We start from the raw sequence: 13,593 nt of genomic DNA, 5'->3' as shown, positions 1-13,593 counted from the left end.
TGCAAGATTTATTGTAAAAAAATATCATTCAACATAATGTATCTAAAAACACCACGTTGCTTGAAAACCACCTCTAAACATGAATCACACGAATTAACCTGAAAATTTTCATCAAAAGAAGCAGAGTGAGTAGAAAAAAGTTTGCTGAAAGTCTGAAAGGGTTTTTAGAGTAAAACAGGGGGTGTCGTCGGTGCGACACGTCGTTGAATCTCGCACCCTCTCGCGATCCTCGGAGCAGGACGAAGAGGAACGGGTCTGGCCGGGGTCTATCGATCCCTTTTTTGAAGTTTTTCTTCCTCGTCGGCTGTTCGCGTCAAACGGCTTTCGCCAGCTTTGCCGTCTTTCTTGCCGGCTGCCTGTCTATTCCGCGGAAGACACATTTTCATTTTCTCCAAGGAGCACCAACCCCCTTCTACCGTCCCTTCTGTCACGTCATTGTCCCCCGACACTAGCGAAACACGCGATCCACTCAGCACTTTTGTGCTCTGAAACCGTTCTTTCGCGGCGAGGCGATTCCCTAGAAAAGGAATTAACGTCGGGATTCTGAGACAATTTTCAATTATTAGACGGTGTTTCAGTTTTTAACATGTCCAGGCGTGAAACCGAGGGTGGTATTTCATTTGGATGAATCCAAATCCAGAGAATTTCTTTCAAAGAATTTTTAATGGTTTTAAGAATTCTGGTAAAAAGGATGGGTGTGCAAAATACAGAAATTAACCCTTCGTTGCTATATGAAATAATAAATTAACTCTTTGAAGTTGAATGTTGTTACACATTAACTTGTATTTATTTTAAGTCAAATTTGATAAATTAATGTATAACGGTGAAATTTAATATTTTTTATAAAAAGCATTATAAGTTTTACAATGTCATCCTCAGCGTGATATACGAGTTCAAAGGCTTAACTGCACATTTCATTATTAATTAAATTTATAGAAAACATAAGATTGCAGATTTGCAATATTAAAAAATTTCCTGTAATAAAATAAGCAAAAATTTGATTACTATTTTTTTTATAATGAAAGTTTATGTAGTGTAATAATATACAATTTTGTATATAAAAATTCGTTTTGGCAAGTTCACTAATTATTCTAAAAATGACAGAACATCCCTATTAACATTCATCCCCTTTTGATAATTCTTCATATTTGTTCCATGAGCATGAATATGATATACTGATTTGATAGAGATCAGGAGAAATATAGGTTGTAGAAAATGTCGATTGAGAATGGATTATGTGACACGGGACTGAAGGAAACTGACACGAGTGAAGTGCATTCGTGTCAGTTAAAGAAAGGATTTTGAACGATATTTTATAGAGGCATTTGTTTTCGTCAAACACTCTTACGATGGAATGTTTAAATGTTTGTCAATATTTTACTGTTCCCTCATTTTTGCTATAAAATTGATAGTGGCTCAAGAACAAAGTGACAGAATAACTTCAAACAAATGGGGAATTATTCCCATAGTAAATTCTTTCTGTACAAAAGCTTTCTCGTTCAAAGAATGAAAATCAATCACGTTCCTGCTGATCTTTAATTAAGCAAAAAGAGGTGGCTCTTGTCGAACGATCGTACGTAGAATTGTTGGCTCTTTTGTTCCATAAATACCCATCGTCGATGGTTTCGAGCTTCTACCATTCCAAGAACGATTCGAATGGATACTTGCACGAATGAACGCCCGATTAAAATACGTGGATGGCGAACGTGCGTTCGTTGAACATCCCGAGATTTTACAAAGTAGCTGGAAAGCTTTTACGTAAACGCGACATCCCTGGTTATTTGAAGCTCCTTGCTCCTTTACCCGGATACTGCTTTCGACTGAACGGTAACGCACGCTCGAAGACACGTGTGCCAAAGGAGTTCGCTTCCGTTGCACAATTATCGATAGCGTAGAAAAAGATTCGATCACTTCGACTGTAATTAATAGGGCAAATGAAATTTTTGAAGAAAAAATTTGTGACAAAGCTGCAAATATTATTACATGAAGAGGAAAATAATTGTCTATTATCTGGTTGTCATCTCTAATTTTTTTTTCTTTAAACTAGAATATATTGAAAAAAGATATTTAAAAATGTAGGATATCATTGAAAAAAGTGCTGCAAATAATTGTAAGGACTTTTTATTATATATTAAAATTAAATCTAAACATAGTCTAAAACTAATTAACTAAAAATCTACCAAGCACAAATAATGAAGTAACCTAGATAATATCTAAGTCCAATTTTTTTTACTTATTCTGTATTATTTTTTGTTATTTGAAATTATTATTAATATACATTAAATTAAACCTCATTCATTTGCGTTCATATAGTTAGCTTTAAGTTAGGTTTGGGTTTAGTTTCAATATGGAATTAAAAGTACTTAGAATTGTTTCCGATACTTTTTTCAATGATATTTAATTTTCTTAAATAAGGCTTTTCAGTATAGGATGACGTATACAGTGATTGATTAACCCTTTTCCTAAAAAAGTAGAAAATGTAGTATAATGCGTTTCTTAGATAATAAACTATAATGTTACTCGAAACAAAAAGTATTCGAGCTACGTAAGATAATTATATTTTATTGTTTAATTCTTGAACTGTGGAACCTGGGTTAATATTACAAGGACATTAACCTAAAGTTAAATGCATAATTTAAACAAAAAAATATTTCATGTATTGGAAGAATAATTTTTAAAGAGGCAGTGTAAGATTTAGAAAATGAAAATGATATGAAATACAAAATTAAGTTAATTATGGAGCTCTCTCCATGATCCGCTGCCCGAGGATTTAGAAATGGATTATGTTTATATTTCTTATTTTAGTAGGGAAAGAGTAAATCATTGTATAGAGGTGAAATATTCAGGTCAATAACCCTTAAATGCAAATTGCCTATCTCTATTATTTTTCTCACCACGGTAAGGTTGACATTAATCCAGATTTCTAAATGTAAACCATTCTTCTTCCACCCTATACTATCACGACGTACCACTTAAATTCATCCCATCACAAAAAATCCTCAACCACTCCTTTTTCGCAGGGAAAAATAACGAGAAATTTTCTCCACGTAGACGTAAAAACGCGTCGAAGAGGTCGCAATTTATTCAGCCAACAACAAGGTTACGCGATGCATTTCGGCCCCATAAAAGAAGAGGTGCGAACCAGCATCCATCTAGGGCGCAAGGTACGTTCTAACAGCGCGCTTCGGTTCGTCCTGTACACGCTCAGCCATTCATGCCCCATACATATTTATGTTGGTCGGCTGTACGTAACAGGTACGACCCCGTGTGTATACACGCAATATGTATATATACATATATGATTATACGAAACAAGTACACACATGTATATGATATCCTCTGGGATATTCAATAAACTTTGCCCATATGCTTAGTAGGTCATTCTAAACATAATAATGTGATATACAATATAGGTAGATTTTATTTCTTTTTATCCAGATAAGCATTATATCTTCAAGTACCATAAGTACCTTCAAAATTAGAATTTTGAGAATTTAAAAAACTGCCACTGTAGGAATTTAATTCGTGCACTGAATTAAAATAGCAATATTTTATAAACTAAAATTTTAAGAATTTTCATATAATAAAATTTTTATATATGCCCAGTGCTGGAATCTCCTTTTCTATTTTGTTTATTGATGGCTTCAACAAAATGGCACTGTAGGAAAAGGAAACTTTATTTAATATAACATTAATATTTTCAAGATTAGAATTTTGAGAATTTTCATGCATTTCATAAATGTTTACAATTTTTATGTATGCAGAATGGTTGACCCTACTTCCACCTATAAAATAATTTCCTAAAGGAAGCTATGATATCCAAACATTTTGGCTCTAGTGCATCTTCAACGAAGACGTTATCGCATTAACATCCCCTTTCCACTCTCCACATGCAATTCACGTCTCAATCGCAACTACCTGAAACTTCATTCTCGAGCCATCTTATTCGTCATCCCTCAAGTACGATATCAGCATACTCCAGAGTAAAGATGTATCGTCGAATCGATTCTATCGTAAACGACGTCTCGCAAGCGTGCGCTCGACGCCTCGAGAGAGCGTCGAACGTGTTAATGACACAAGGTTGGCACATCGCCGCGATACGCTTCGTTGAAGGGCTCTCTGTTCTTGGGTCAGGATTGCGCCGCTGATAACCGGCTGCGCGATGACGAAGAGCCAGCACTAGGACGATGCACGACGCGCAGGTGTTTCCATCCGACGCGATGTGTACAGCACAATGTTACCCGCCTAGTTACAAAACAAACGTATCACGACACGACACGACGCGATGCTCTCCATGATATCCTAGGACACCTATCGTATCGCATATACTATGTATCTGTGTATGGTTATATATAGAGTAGTCGGTGAAATGTTTGAGAAATTTTGTCCGTGTTTTAGTAGAATAATAATTCAAAATCAGATTTTAATTCTTGAACATTGGGGCCTGGGTCAATCGTGACTTGTAAAAGATACGTAAGAGTATTAATAAAAAGTTAAATTTATAATTTACAAACGGAAGAGTTTCATATATTACAACAGTCATTTTTAAAGGTAGGAAGGAAAATAATATGAAATGCAAAATTAAATTAAAATGATGACGCCATTTATGCTATGAGCCATGAACTCATTTTTTCTTCACCAAAATTTCAGTACAAACTTGGTATAGGATGAAAGGTCTCGTCACGTCGCGTCGTCCCGATTACAATGATGTATATCATTAGTGGGACCGGCTTATCGTTCCAGAGAAAAAGGTCCATTAATTCATTCCAAATTCCGATAGTTTCCGTTAATTCACACCATATTCCGGTAGATGATGCTACGATCGAGACGGAATTAATGAAAACTATCGGAATTTACAATGAATTAATGCCTATTTTCTTTGGAACGATAAGCCTTTTTCTTGGTGAAGAAAAAATGGGTCCATGGCCCATAGCATAAATGGCGTCAGCCTTTGTACTGAAATTTTGGTGAAAAAAAAATGGGTCCATGAGTGGCATCAGCCTTTGGGCTCTCTCCATAGTCCGCTGTCCGAGGGTTAGTAAGTAGGGGTGTGTGGGTAACCACAAGTTCGAGTTGAAAGTGTTTTTAGGTTCGAGTGAGATTTCGAAAGTTCGTTTAGCACTTAAATTTGCTCGGGTATTCGTAATTTCGACTGGAGACCTGAAATCCAATTTAGAAGCCGACTGCATTCGGGACATGATTTTTCAGATTTGTCTTATATTTTTGAGTTCGAAAGTGTTTTTCATATGTTATCATGTATCGAATCGAGTTAACTTGAGAGTCTTAAGTTAATGTTTGGGTACCCGAACAAATTTATGTGCTGGACAAACTTTTGAGATCTCACCCGATCTCGAAAAGTATTCCCATCCCGACCTGAGAAAGAAACCAAAATTTGAAAGCATTTCACTGTAACAATTTTGAATACAAATGCTATCATTTGAAGCACGGGGGTAATATATTATAATAAGGTCATGTTGTCTCAAGTTCAGGGTCAAAGTTTGAAGTTACCAAGTTCCCGAGTTTCACGAGTTTCGTGTTGTATCGAGTTCTCGTGAGTTTCGGCTTGTTTCCCTTTCTCATCTCTAATTTATCTTAATCACTGTGTTAATTGTGACATTTATAGCAAACTAGTTATCTCTACTTCAACACCCATAGGAGATACAGTTGCTAGGTTAATAGAGGTATGCGGGTACCCGGAAATTAGTTTCGAGAATTCTTTCTGGGTTTGATTGGAACCCTTAACGTTTGTCCAGCACATAAATTTGTTCGGGTAATTCAGGACTCGACCTGACCCGGGTCTTGGGTACCTACTCGAATTTTTACACAACCTCAACAATTACATTTTCTAATAACCAATTTAAAATTTATTTGTTTTGTTGGATTTTAATCGCACTGTTAATACCTTGTAATTAGACAATCTCTGCCTACTATAATAAAAATTATCAGTATCGTTCATTGACCGAAACAGGTTGAATGTTTCAAGCTTTATCTTCAGTCGGCTCGGTAATTGGAACCTCTTCAGCAGACAGGCTAATGTTGACATCTCATTCTCTGGTTAAAGCTAGGCTACCAGTATCCTGGACGCAGCAACTTCGCCGGGAATCTCACAGCAGACGAGCTTCATCGACGCTTAAACGCGAGTGTGTCAGTACACACTCCTCACGCAACACGGTCCTCATCTTTTCTCTTCGTCCCCTTTTTACAACTCGCGTTATGATTACAGTTTTATTTCCTCTCGTTGGCCGTTCAAAGTTGTACCTTCAGCTTCTTTCAATTCGTTCATCCGGCATTTATTTACGAGCGGAGAACGCTTTTGCCGTGGCAATCGTCTTTGCCGAGTACATTTGCTGTTTTCTTTTGCACAACTTCTTGTCCCGCTCCACCGGATACGACCAACTTGCCATTTGCAACTTTCTCCGACGGCTCGATTCCCTTTTGGTTTTTGCGCGAATATTGGAAAGGACAGGAAGGTAATTTCTTTTAAATGTAACTTGCTGACTTCTTCTCGTTTACCTGGTTCCTGGAAATTTCAGATAAAAATAAGAAGACACTCGACGATCTTTTTACCGGGATTTGTTTGCTGCTTGATTCGCTACCTTTCGTGATAAATGTCCAAGATAAGATGAGATCTGCTGGTTAATCTAGTCGTTTTGTCGATGTTTTATGCAGTTTATGAAATATTTATGTATTGTGGAGAAAGAGAATTTTAAACATTATATTTCTTTTTGCACATTTAATCATTGGTAAAATTATAGATGTTGGGGACTCGCCCAGATGCGCGCTGCCGAGCTGGCGCGACGGGCAGAGCTAACATGGCGCCGGCCGAGAACACGCGCGCTTCGCGAGCAACCGATGTGACGCGTACCATTTGTACTCGCGGACCCCTGCATGTATTATTCTGTATTATCGTTGTTAAATAAACAAGTGCAACAGTACTCTCGTCCGCTCGTGAAAATCCCAACAATAGAAAAAGGGCTTCAATATCGATTAGGTTATTTTAAACTGTAACGAGTGTTACAAGAGGTCGCTTTCGTATCTTGGAGCGGGGGACCCCGCGATGGGCCTCGCCTAACAAGCCGCGAGCATAGTATAGGAAAGAACAGTAGGATTACTCTGCTAAAAAGCGTACCAATAATTGTCGCTCGCGCATGACCGAATCGCACAACTAACAATATGGCGGCTGTGAATATATATGATAATAGTTTCTTGCATTTTAACCTCTGTTACTTCTAAAACATTCTTGTTGCGATAAAATTCAGTAAATTTTATACAGAGATATAAAATATGAGTGAAAGAGGTGGATACCGTTGTTCCTTCAAAGGGTGCCAAAGTGCAAGCAGTGACAGCAGTAACAGGCGTTCTGGGACACCCTATATTTTATATCTGTCAAATGATATTTATCCAACGTTTCTTGTACATTTTAGATATAGACATTATTATTATTGTCATCATTGTTTTATCAAAATATTACCACTTTATGGGTTGTTTATTAATTTCTAAGATATGCTCTATACATTATACATTTGTATATAATTTATTAGGACTTTATTAATTGAATAATTGTTGTATATAATAATAGTATTGTACAGAGATTTCAATAAAATGTGTATTTTAATTAAATGTAGATATTTAATAGTCTTTTTATGGTATTCTATTACGAAATCTCTTTTTGATTGTACCGAGTGTTTTTCAAATTAGAGCCCGCGCACAACTAGCAATATGGCGATCTATTTGTCATGAGATCAAAGGTGCCGAAACGGAGTGAGCCTACTGTTCTTTCCTATCCTGTGCCGCGAGAGTAAGAAACGTGTGGAAGATTTGCTTGAGACGTGGAATGACGCGTATTAAGTATTTTGTCAGTCACATTATAAAATTATTGTATCATCGTTTTCGTAAATTCAAGAAAGAAGAAACCGAGTAAGAGAACGACGTGGAGGAGTCGACGAGGAATCGGCCAGAGGAAGCCCTCACGCAGGAGGCGAAGACGAACATCAGCCTATAAAACAGCGAATTCTATTCTCCGCCATATTAAAATTGTAAGCGTCTTCTACGTTAAATTTATGTCACACATAAACACGAAATACACATCGTTGTACGAAAGGATAAAATTTATGTACATCAAATATAACATGTTTCAAGACTTTAAACTTTAGATTCGTCAATGAATAAAGGAAAAATATTTGAGCACAGTGGCAATAATTTTATTAATACGTAAATAAAAAATATCAAAAGGTATAAAGGTATACTATACAATAATAAACAACTTGTATTAAATTAAATGTAATGTACATTCCGCGACAAAAAGACAGTACACTGTGCAATTTTATTGATTTACACAAATATAGTTGGATAACGATAGTTCCCGTGTTATATACCAGTTTTCAGTGAACAATAGATTGCAAGTGTTCAGGGTAAACACTTCGCTTTTGTATATTGATTCAAAGTAAAGTTTAGTAAACATTAGTGCTGACCGCTGCGTTAAAATGATAGCACACTTGCAAATTTTTCCTTCTCCAATTAGTACCAAGTATTCATACTGTACGAATAAGCAAATATTTAATACTGTGCGTGTTCTAGTATCGAAATATTGCGAGATTTTTGAAAATGGGTCGTGGTAAGAATATGAATGCAATTTTAAGAATAGCATCAAATTCTGCTGCTACCGCAAGAGAAATTGCAGCAGCAGCTAGAGTAAATATAAAAATACGTAATGTACAACGTATTATAAAAGAATGTAAATACATAAAACGCCAAAAATTGATGCGTAGACCATCACTAACGACGCAACATAAAGATGCTCGAATACAATTTGCTGAGAAATATGTTCATTGGAAGAATAAATGACGAAGAGTTATTTTTAGCGACGAGAAGAGATTTATATTAGATGGACTTGATGGTTATCGCTATTATTCCCATGATTTGCGTAAGGAAACACAGATTTTATGTCATCGACAATTAGGTGATGGAGTAATGGGGTGGACTGGAATTGGGTATCACGGAAACACTGCAATTAAGTTTATAAGATAATTCAAATTACATTACTTTAATCAACGAACAGTTGAAAAGACATGCTATAGAAATTACGGGCACAAACTTTATTTTCCAACAAGATGATGCAACTTTAGGCAGCAAAATATCCCAGTTTTAGAATGGTTAGCCAGGTCACCAGACTTAAATATTATTGAAAATTGCTTGGCACATTTAGCCAGATCAGTATACCTATGCTGAAGGAAGAAAATTTCGCACTTTTCAGGAATTAAAAGATTGCATCGAACGAAACTGGGCATCATTAAGCAGAAAGTTTGTTAAAAAATTATTTAAATATACCTATACCTAAACGTTTACTAGCTGTTATATCTGTAAAAGGTGAAGCTACAAAATATTGAAATAATATTATTTCATACAAATACATATTTTTTAGTTATTTCAAGGAATTTGTGTTATCTTTTTGACGCATCGACATTTCGTTTTTCGATACATATTGTTTAATAAAATCTTTTCCTCGTGTAATAAATATGTTTAAGTATATTGAAATAATTTGTTATTGTTATTGAACACCATAAACGTTAAAATTAATACAATATATTACTTCAAAGGTTAAAAAACATAATATTCATATAGTGAGCTATCTTTTTGTCGCGGAGTGTACTCAACTTTAGGACTATGATAGAAAATCAGAGAAATCGATGTTGGCTTCCTTTTTTATCCGACTTCGAAAAGGAGGAGGATACTCAATTCGATGTGTATATTTTTTTTTCTTTTTTTTTCTACAGTTTTACTTAATCATTTTTTTATTTTGAAAATTTTGTTTCCTTTTCATCTAAAAATGCAATATACTTTCGTCAAATTTTTCAAACACCAGCCACGTATAATTTCCTAATAAATCATTCGTTTTCCAAATCACGTCTCCACTTTCATATATACATATACATCCCTTTATTTTTTCCTCTTTCGCCCTGTTGTCGTGCAACCGTCCGCTGCCGCGCTGTTTGCAGTTTCGGGGCTGCTATTCGCGTACCACCGCATATTGCTACCCGCTCGCTCCTGTGCAAACTGATAGTCTCCGAGCGTGTGCCTGCGTGTTTTCCACGGGATTTCCATATTTCTTCCTATATAGCCGTGTTTGTTTTCGCCATTCTCGATATTAAAACGCTCGAGTGGATCGTTGGTCAGGTCTTCGACTTCGACGTTATTGTCGTGTACCCTCTTGAAGCTTGTTGTGATTTCTTATGGGATTTGGACGTTATATTCGACACAGATGTTACGATATTTACTCGCCAGTGGAAAATTCTACGTCGGTATACTGATTTTCCTATCGTCTATATAAATTCATAAATTTTTGTGAATTTATACCTCTCCGTTTTATGATTTTTGTATTTGCAATTTGTGATTATGGAGATTCTAAATCGTTCTGTATTTTTTCAACTTTTGTTTCTTAAAAATACAATTCGTTTGTTGTTTAATTTGTATCGGTGGTGCGTGCCTCGAATTTACGAATAAAAACCCTCTGGCAAGGGGACGGAGGAATTTTTCCCTGAGGATATTTCGAGGACTGTTTATGAAAAGGTACTGCTGAAGTCTCGCACCACGGAAAATGAAGTTTGAAGACCGCTTTTATTCTTCTTCTTTTTCTTCCTCTTTCTGTGAGGATTATTTATGCGAAACCCGTCAATGAAAATTTCACGTGTTGAAAATAAACGTTCAAACTTCTGTGAGACTGGTTTTATAAATCAAAATTAAAAAGTCTTTCGCGGAACATAGAGATTGAAAATTTTTGATTGTCTGCGAATTATTGAATTCATCAATGAGGATTAAGCTCAGTGATAATGACGATTTTAATTCAGTTCACAAGGGGATTAAGTTTTACTCGACGATGTTTACAATTCGATTTGCTGTAGGATTGTATTCGTCCAGGCTTGATTTTGCTATCAAATTTTAAGATTACTATCGTTTCTATGTTTATTCGAATTTTCAAAAAATTATTTACTGTATTGTACATAACGAATTTTTAAAAATATTTTATTTTAGACTATCACTAAAAATAGAAATGTAAAGTTAAAAGTCATATCTGTATATCTCTTGAAAAAATTAAAATTTTTAATTTAATAATTAACCTATGAAATACAATTCTCAAGGTTTACTTATTTTTAACCCTTAAACAGCGGAGCCTGAGTCAATCGTAACTTAAATTTACAAACTATAGTTAAATGTATAACTTTTAAACAATATTGGAAAAGTACAGAATTAAATTAAAATTGGGTCTCTTTCCATGGTCCGCCGTCCGAGGGTTAAATAAAACGCTCCTTTAAGTTTAATCCTCAAAGTTGCTTTTCTTAAAAACAAAGTCACATAGGAAAAAATTATATTTCACATTTTTTTCTTACTTTTTTCATGTAGAATCTCCTTTTTTCTTGTTGTACGACCAGTTACGTTATATCCTGTACAAAACAAAAGATATTCTCTTCAAGGTAAAATCTCTCTTACTTTCTTTCAACCAGAAACTATGATACTTTTTCAACAACGAACTTTGATCTCCGGTGAGTTTATAAAAACAAATAAAAGTGGACAAGTTTCACAACGAAAAATACCGCAAACAGTCCCATAAAATGAAACAATCCGGTAGATCGTGTGGAGGTTCGTGGCTTTGTCAATTACAGTCGATTCGAACTTAACAACCGTTGGGCTGATGAGCTGACGAGCTATACATCGACGACGAGGAGGAGGACGAGCTGAAAAAACAACGAGAGCATTGTACAAAGGCATAAAGCCGAAGAGAAACGCTTCAGCGGCTCGAAAACGAGACACCGTCACTGAGGCACTGACTGAATCGCTGCATGCACGCGTGTGCTTCGGCTCCCTGAAAAACCGGAAAAGGGTCGAGCACCTATTTCCGGCGGCGGGGGAGACTCGGCCATTATTAAAAGTATAAAGCCACTTCCGCGCGTGCTACACCGAACGAGAACAGAAATTAAATGGAAGAGGAGCACACCTTCCGGTTCGCGAGCTAATGATTATTATTTTCCTTCTTCTTTTATCTACCCTCTTCATCGAATCCTACTCTTTAATCAGGTTTCGATGAATTATTGCTTTTTTAGTGTCAGTAGATTGTTTCCAATGTGAAAATTTTTAGATTTTTTTGGTATGTTATTAATTTGGAGTATTTAATATTTTATGAGATCAGTAATTAATTTAATGTTTAGAAGATTTTTGTTGGATATCATTGTCAACACTCGTTTTCTTTTCTGATTTTTCATTTATGGCGCCATTGTTTTCTTTTATTTCGTATGGCGTTGCCAGCGCCGTCTTTCTCAGTTTTCCTCTGTTCTATTGTTTTTATACGTTATGTTCTAACAAAATACGTTTTACAACATGAGTAATAAAGTGCGTTTAAAGAACTCTTCTCAAGTCTCATTAATCAAACGAGACCCCTGATAAAATCCCTGATAAAACCAACAATTTTAATTCAGAATAATAATAGCGACGTTATTGTAAAATTACTTAAAAAAAATTTATTTCTAAATTTTTGTTCTGAATTTTATTTTGAATTTTTGTATATTTTAATTGTTTATTATAGAACTTTTATTATTTAAATTTAGATTTTTGAATTCATATTCATATCTTACGTTCTTTTTATTTTATAGTAGTGTAAGTCTATCATTAATGAAAATGTCTGACCATTGTCATGCTTATACTACTAGATGTGCATTATAATTTGTTCATTATTGTTGTTCAGACATCCTTTATTGTTCAGTTTGGAGTTTCGATCTTGAACCCTATTCTAAGTGAACAATTTAATTCTTTAAATCAGAATCACTACAGTAGTATAGGTTTATCATTAGTAAAGCCAATACTGACCATTACCACATTTATACTACTAGAAGTTATGCATTATGATTGATTTATTACAGATTATTTACCGCTTAACCTTGGATTCTTGAATCTTTAACCTCATCCTAAATTACCTATGTAATTCTTTAATTTATAAGGGATTACTGCAGTAGTACAGGTCTATCATTAATGTAACTATGTCTGACCATTGCCATACTTATATTACTGACATAATAAAGAGCTCTTTACTGCACAAAACATAAAGTGCTCTGTATTTGTTAATTGTTATTAATTTTTGCCCTTCTTAATATCACATTATTATGGCCGCTATTAACCCCTTGTTGCGTAATTTTCTTAATTTTGATTTTGAAAAAATACATTTTTGAGCTCTCAGTTATAGTAATAACAAAAGAATAACAATAATTTAATTTTTATTTACTTTACAAACTTATTTAAAGCAAATTTTGTTATACTGCAAGCTATAAATTTTTTATTTTTTATCACTTCATTTATACAGAAATTTGTTCACTTTATTTATTATTTTATGTAGCACATTTGCAACACAGTGGAATAAAGGATTATTAAAAAATATTATTAAAATGATTAAATTGTTCAATCGTTCAGTTCCAATTGGCAAGCAAAGAACGTTCAAAAATAATAAATCTTCTTTGAATTCACCCTCGCCCCTTCACTGAAAACACGTCCACCGACCGAACAACTTTATAATAACCCCACGGTTAAACGCAGTTATTTCATCCTCACCCC

General features: G+C 34.9%; 1 protein-coding gene across 2 annotated transcripts in view; it reads right to left on the bottom strand.

Annotated features, from left to right (window-relative positions):
* The window catches only part of Dscam3 (Down syndrome cell adhesion molecule 3), a 280,870-nt gene that overhangs the window by 33,748 nt on the left and 233,529 nt on the right, over positions 1-13,593 (bottom strand). The gene's annotated exons all lie outside the window — the stretch shown is intronic.

This window comes from Osmia lignaria, chromosome 3, assembly GCF_051020975.1.
Source record: "Osmia lignaria lignaria isolate PbOS001 chromosome 3, iyOsmLign1, whole genome shotgun sequence".
Lineage (NCBI taxonomy): Eukaryota > Metazoa > Arthropoda > Insecta > Hymenoptera > Megachilidae > Osmia > Osmia lignaria.
The sequence above is the reverse complement of the archived record's forward strand: the minus strand, read 5'-3'. Positions and strand labels throughout refer to the sequence as shown.